General features: G+C 44.3%; 1 long non-coding RNA gene across 2 annotated transcripts in view; it reads left to right on the top strand.

Moving 5' to 3' along the window:
• Window positions 1–1,709: 1,709 nt before the first annotated feature.
• The window catches only part of LOC103017446 (uncharacterized), a 39,787-nt gene continuing 34,739 nt past the window's right edge, over window positions 1,710–6,757 (top strand). Inside the window, exon 1 of one of the 2 annotated variants that reach the window (XR_009009301.1) lies at window positions 1,710–2,263. This is a non-coding gene — a long non-coding RNA (uncharacterized LOC103017446). Of the gene's footprint in view, window positions 2,264–6,279; window positions 6,436–6,757 lie in introns of those variants that run through there. The other variant, XR_450896.2, reaches the window with a different exon arrangement.

Raw genomic sequence — 6,757 nt, 5'->3', positions numbered from 1 at the left:
CTCTACTCAGTACTCTGTAATAGCCTATATGGGGAAAGAATCTAAAAAGGACTGATTATATATATACGTATAGCTGATTCTTTTTGCTGTACAGCAGAAACTAACACAACATTGTACATCAACCATACTCCAATAAACATTAATTTGAAAAAATAAAAATAAATAAATAAAGTAAGCATGACCTTAAATTTAAAAAAAAAAAATGTACCAGGGGCCAGGAATTGTGCCTATAAAGGAGAATTTCGTCCCTTCATGAAAAATATCGTCCTGCCTTCCTACCACTTCCTGCCTCCACCTCATGGCCCAAAGAAAAGAAGTCCAAAGAGAGGGTGACCCTGTCACCATAGCCAACTGCAATCGGAGGCCACCCTGGCAGCTGGCCAGACAGTGAAGGCTGAGTGTTTCCTGGGCCCAGCCTAGTAAATACTCAGCTGCAGGAAAAGCCATGGTCCAGTGAGCAATTAGAGAAAGAGGCCCAGGTGTCCCTGAAGGCGCTGGTTCCTATTGACAAGAACACACAGAGGCTGCCTAGGACACAGCCCTCCCGCTCGGCCTTGACTTTATCACAGCAAACACGTCTGACCGCGAGCTTTCCTCCAGACACTTGCAGCTGGCTGGAAAACGAGCGTGATGGTAAACACGTGTTGCCACGCCTGTGACCAGACAAATCAGATCACCTGCCTCAGACCCACACAGGGGCTTGACTGTGAAATCAAGTTCTCTGAAGGTACATACGACCGGTTTGTTTTTGTAGTTTGTCAGGGATCTAAGTTTACTCAGGACGCCTCGGGGTCATGGGCAACAGAGAATATCTTTTATTTATTTGATTGTCCCCTGGTCATCAGCCTTGTTCTTGTCAAGGGGCCCAAACATTCTCATTCAAAGGCTGTATTTACAAACGAAGCGGGATGGCCATAAAACTGATGACCTTGCTGCTTCTGGAATCTCATAAAAAGTTTCCAAGCTGCTCCTCCCCAGAGCAAATAAGGGCGTTGCAGTTGCTGGTCCCCTGGCAGGGCTCCAGCTGCAGCTATTACATTCCTCCCTCATCAGCTTTCCTCTGAGGCTCCGAAGGCAGACACGCCTGGCCTGCGTGTCAGGGTGCTTAACTCTGAAGATGCTGCTGTGCTTGGAGCGCTCAGACTCAGAAGTGGGGGCAACAGAGAAAACAAAGGGGAGAAGGGAGGAAAGAGGCAACGTTGTCTGAGATGCTGTTATGTGCCAGGCACTGGGCAAAGACTTTTTCATGAATTCTCTTATCCAAGCTTTATCACTTATTCGTAGGCTAGCCCTCCCTGGACGCTTTAACCCATGTGGCCGCATATTGAAAATGTCTGTGGCAGATACTGCTCATTTTGTTGGGGTCCCATGGATACGGCTCATTAAAATGTATCTATTTTCCGATGGCCTGTGCAGTAGACACAACCAGGTGATACTGATGAGGTCAATGAGCGTCAATGCACACACATGTGGGTGGGGCTTCTGGGCATCTATTGTTTTCCTGATAGACTCGTACTTAGTGGGTCATGTGTGTGTTGTCTTTTTTCATGCCTCCTGAGGATGTGAAGCTTAGAGGAGCGGCACCCATCTTATGATCAAAAGGATAAACGATGGTAAAACAGAAAGAAGGAAAGAGCCTGGGTGTGAATGGCGAAATGGAGATGCTTCCTCAACCCCTGTCTTCCTGTGTAAGACTTCTTGTTACCGTGAGAAAATAGTCCCCTTCCTTGTGGTGGTGACAGACTTGCGAGTGGCCCTGGGGTTCCCATCTACTCCACTTGAACGTGGGTGGGACCTGTGACTTGCTTCTAACCAATAGAATAGGGCAAAGGTGATGGGATGTCCCTCTGTGATTACATTAGGTTATATAAGGCTTCACCCTGTTAGTGGACTTGCTATAGATACTCTCCCTGCTAACTTAATAAAGCCAACAGCCATGTTGGAAAAGCTCATATGGCCAGGAACTATGGGTGGCTTCTAGGAACTACAGAAAACCTCTATGAACTGTGGGAGACTTCTAGGAACTGTGAGTGAACTTTAGGAGCTAAGTAAGGCCTCCAGACAGCAAGAAGTCAGGACCCTCAGTCCTACAGCTGTAAGAAAATATATTCTGTCAACAACCTGAGTGAGCTTGGAAGTGGATTCTTCCCCAGACAAGCCCCCAGATGAGAATGCAGTCCAGCTGACACCTTCATTGCAGCTTGGTGAGACCCTGAACAGAGGATTCAGCCAAGCCATGCCAGACTCTTGATCCACAGAAACCGTGAGTTAATAAATGCGTGTTGTTTAGACCACTAAGTTTGTGACACATTCTTATGCTGCGCTAAGTCACTAATACACTCCTTTACACTTCTTCTATCAGCTTTCTCTTATGTGCAGCCAAATTGATACAGTTGGGAGATGTACAGATGAGCACCTAGGGAGACCTCCCAGAAGTATTGAGGGACAGGAGTTGACTCTCAGAGAAAGTAGAAGAGCAGGGGTTGTTGGCAGATGAAGAAAAAGCCAGGGTCTTAGATTTTTCTCCAAAGAGAAGAGCTGAGTATTCTCATTCAAAAGGCTTTCAGCTGCTGACTATTTAGCTGCTTCCCAAAATATCATAGGTAATTAAGGACCAGAAAAAAGAATGTTTGTTAAATAACCCTTTGGGGTAAGTCTTTGACTGAACTAAAGGCAGGAAAGCAAACTATATAGTCCTCTTTTTACAGTTTTGAGTTTTGTTGGAGATACTTTTGTAATCTGAAAATAGAAACACCAGCTGGCATCCCTTGAGCACTGACTATGTACAAAGTGCTGTGTCAAAGCCCTTCAAAAGGGTTCAAAGCCCTTCACCTGGATTATCTCTTTAATGCTCAGAGCCATCCTACAAACTAGGGATGATTATTATTCCCACATGACAAATAAAAACTGAGATTCAGAGAGGTTAAGAGGCAGGTCAGTAGGCAGTCTGCCTTCATACCCAATGTATTTAAACACTATGCTATTCATTCGGCTGTAAAAGACGGAAAATAGAGAAAAACAGTAATAAGAAGGAGGAATCCCTTTTCCATACTTTGGACACCTGGGAACAAGCACAAAGAAAATTTTTGATATATTTCCTAAAAACACACAGATTAGATCACATATACAAATATGTATCCTGCTTCTTTGTTTTCTCGGTTAACATGCTCTAAACAGTTCCTCAGGTTATGCAAAGCTTCTTGTGAGCGCTGGCTGCCTTATATTCCATTATCTGGATGTGCTGTAATTTTCTAAGTCCTTCTCCTAATACAGCCAATTTGAGATGCTTTCCATTTAAGACTGTTGTATATACAGAAATTAGCATCTTTGTGCATAAAATTTTTCCACATTTTAGTTTAGGGTAGAATCCTCCAAGTGGTATGATCGAATCAGAGAAGATGAGTCCACTTAAGGTCACTGCCACTGGACGCCCAGCGGTTCTAGCTCAAGATGCCACTGTGAGGCTTTGGAGACAAGAGAAGGGAGATGTATCTTTTGAGAAGGAATGATCCCTCCCTTGAACATTCCTGTGGGTTCATTTCTTCAAGCCGAGGGGCTGTGTACCTTTAGAAGACCAGATTTTTATTGTCATCTGGAATGTAGTACTTCTTCCAGAAGCTATAAAATTCGAGCCTGCTATTTGGTAAACTTCCCTGGTGTTTGTGTTTCATAAGCTGTCTCACGGCCATAGCCTCAGCCCTTTTTATATGTTCCTAAATAGACACCAGGGCCTGCACACTGCCTTCTGGTGTGAGCAGACCCCTGCTATCTCCCAACCTTCCCATTCTCCTTGGTACCCACCATAGTTCCCATTTTCCCCAGATGCTCAAAAGAAGAAATATCTCTAATTCCAGAGACACAAAAATATACTTTGTTTTTGAGGTCAAATAACTGAAACATTTTAAAATTTTCAGTGTGGTGGCTAAATGACCCAGGAAATGGGAGATGGGATGAAAATCCCATCTGCTGCAGGTACGTTTTGAATTGGGGTGATGGAGCCAGATATTGGACTGGAAAGGGACCTTTAGGCACCTACTAAGGAAACTAGCTAACGTTTGCTGAACATGGACTGTGTGCCAGCACTGGGCTAAGCGCTTTGCATAGATTGTTTCCTTTAACTTCAGCACAACCCTGTTGGGTGGACAGACTTATCGTCCACATTTTGCATTTGGGAAAATGGAGGGACAGAGAGGTAATAACTTTCCGAGGTCATAGAGCTATTCAGCCCAGTAGCTCAAGCCAGAAGAGATCTTAGAGACCACTGAGATCTTCTGCTTTATTTTTTATTGGAGTATAGTTGATTTACAATGTTGTGTTAGTTTCTTGTGTACAGCAAAGTGATTCAGATAGATATATATTTCCATTATGGTTTATCACAGGATATTGAATATAGTTCCCTGTGCTATATAGTTAAGACCTTGTTGTTTATCTATTTTATTTATAGTAGTTTGTACCTGCTACTCCGAAACTCCTAATTTATCCCTCCCCCACTCCTTTCCCCTTTGGTAACCATAAGTTTGTTTTCTGTGTCTGTGAGTCTGTTTTTGTTTTGTAAATAAGTTCATTTGTATCATTTTTTAGATTCCACATTTAAGTGATATCATATGGTATTTGTCTTTCTCTGTCTGGCTTACTTCACTTAGTATGATAATCTCTAGGTCCATCCATGTTGCTTCAAATGGCATTATTTCATTCTTTTTTATTGATGAGTAATATTCCATTGTGTATATATATGTACCACATCTTCTTTATCCATTCATCTGTCGATAAACATTTAGGTTGCTTCCATATCTTGGCTATTGTAAATAGTGCTGCTATGAACATAGAGTGCATGTATCTTTTTGAGTTATAGTTTTGTCTGGTTATATGCCCAGAGGTGGGATTGCTGGATCATATGGTAGCTCTATTTTTAGTTTTTTAAGGAACCTCCATACCATTCTCCATAGTGGCTGTACCAATTTACATTCCCACCAACATTGTAGGAAGGTTCCCTTTTCTCCACACCCTCTCCGGCATTTAGCATTTGTAGACTTTTTAATGATGGCCGTTCTCACTGGTATGAGGTGATACCTCATTATAGTTTTGATTGGCATTTCTCTAATAGTTAGCACTGTTGAGCATCTTTTCATGTGCCTATTGGCTATCTGTATGTCTTCTTTGGAGAAATGAGAGACCATTGGTATCCTTAACTCTGCTCTAGGGCTTCAGGGGACACTGTGATGGGCAAGGGCTGCTCAAGAAGGGAAAGCCAGAGAGAAAGGCTCCTACCCCCCCCTCCACTTTTCTCCCCCTGACTTGTGGTCGGCAGAATAATGGCACCCGCAAGGATGTCAATGTTCTAAGCCCCAGAACCTGTGAATATGTTGATTTACATGGCAAAAGGGAGTTTACGGGTATGATTAAGTTAAGGACCTTGAGATGGGGAGATTACCCAAGATTATTCACATGGGCCCAGTCTAATCACATAGGGCCTTGAAAGTGAAGAATCTTTCCCAGCTGTGGTCAGAGAGAGCTGTGGTTATGGAAGGATGGTCAGAGAGAGGCCACGTTGCTAGCTTTGAAGATGGAGGAAGGGCCATGAGCCAAGAACTATCACCTCTCAAAGCTGGAAAAGACCAGGAGATGGATATTCCCCTGGAGCTTCCAGAAAGGAATGTAGCCCTGCCAACACCTTGATTTTCGCCCAGTGAGACCCCTCTGACCGCTAACCCACAGAACTGTAAGATACTCAGTTCACGTTGTCTTAAGCCACTAACTTTGCGGTGATTTGTTACGACAGCAACAAAAACTTGGTGTGCATCTGCTTCAGCCAGAGCCCCTCCGCTATTATGTTTTCGAAATCAGACTTCAGTGTGATATTTCTTTTGGGAAATGAAACAAAGGGGACATTTCCTGCTTTAAAAAAACAAATTCCTGCCCACCACTACCACCTCTCTCTCGCTCTCTGTCTCTCACTCTGAGAAGAAAAATGTTGGTGCCCAGAGAGAAGACATGCTTCATCCAGGGTCACACAATGACAGGGCAACTGACCCAGGGTTTATTCCACTACAGCTCTAGTGCTCAGCAATCTCCTCCTGACCAGGGCTGCAACTGTGGGTTCTGCCAACTGATCTGGCACAAAATGTTTGATAAAATAACGTTTGTCACTCAGCCATTCAGCCAGGATGGATCGGGCACTGTACTCGGCATTGGCAATGAAGGGGTGAAAGAAACCCAGTCCCACCACTGGGAAACCCAGAGTAATGCTAATGAGATACGCAGAGTGTGAAAGAGCACAGAGCAAAGCTGGGCTGGGAAAGGCTTTCCAGAGGAAGCGACACCTAAGCTGAGGCCGGAAGGGTGAGCGGAGGTTGGTGAGGCACAGAACGGAAAGAAGAGTGTTCTGTGTGGAAGGATTGCAGTGCAAAGGTGTCGAGAGAAGAAGGGGCAGCTTCTGTGAGTTGAGCCTGTATGAATTCAGGATTCAAAGACAAGGGGGCGGGGTGACATGAGACTGGAGAAGTTAAGTACATACCCTGGAGTGAGCACAAGGGGCCTTGTGAGCTAAGTTACAAGTTCACCTGCATTACCTTCCATGAATGCCCACTATCTGATGACAATAGAAAGCCATGGGAAGTCTCCCAGAACTGATACAGAAAGATACCAAGCATAGGACCAGGACAGAGTAAGGACACAATAAATTCCTGTTGATGGGTATGATCAAGGTGCGTGTAAAGTGCCACAGGAGCAGGGAGGAAGGACTGGGGCTCTGCCTGGA

The sequence above is a fragment of the Balaenoptera acutorostrata genome, chromosome 9 (genome assembly GCF_949987535.1).
Source record: "Balaenoptera acutorostrata chromosome 9, mBalAcu1.1, whole genome shotgun sequence".
Classification (NCBI taxonomy): Eukaryota; Metazoa; Chordata; class Mammalia; order Artiodactyla; family Balaenopteridae; genus Balaenoptera; species Balaenoptera acutorostrata.
The sequence above is the reverse complement of the archived record's forward strand: the minus strand, read 5'-3'. Positions and strand labels throughout refer to the sequence as shown.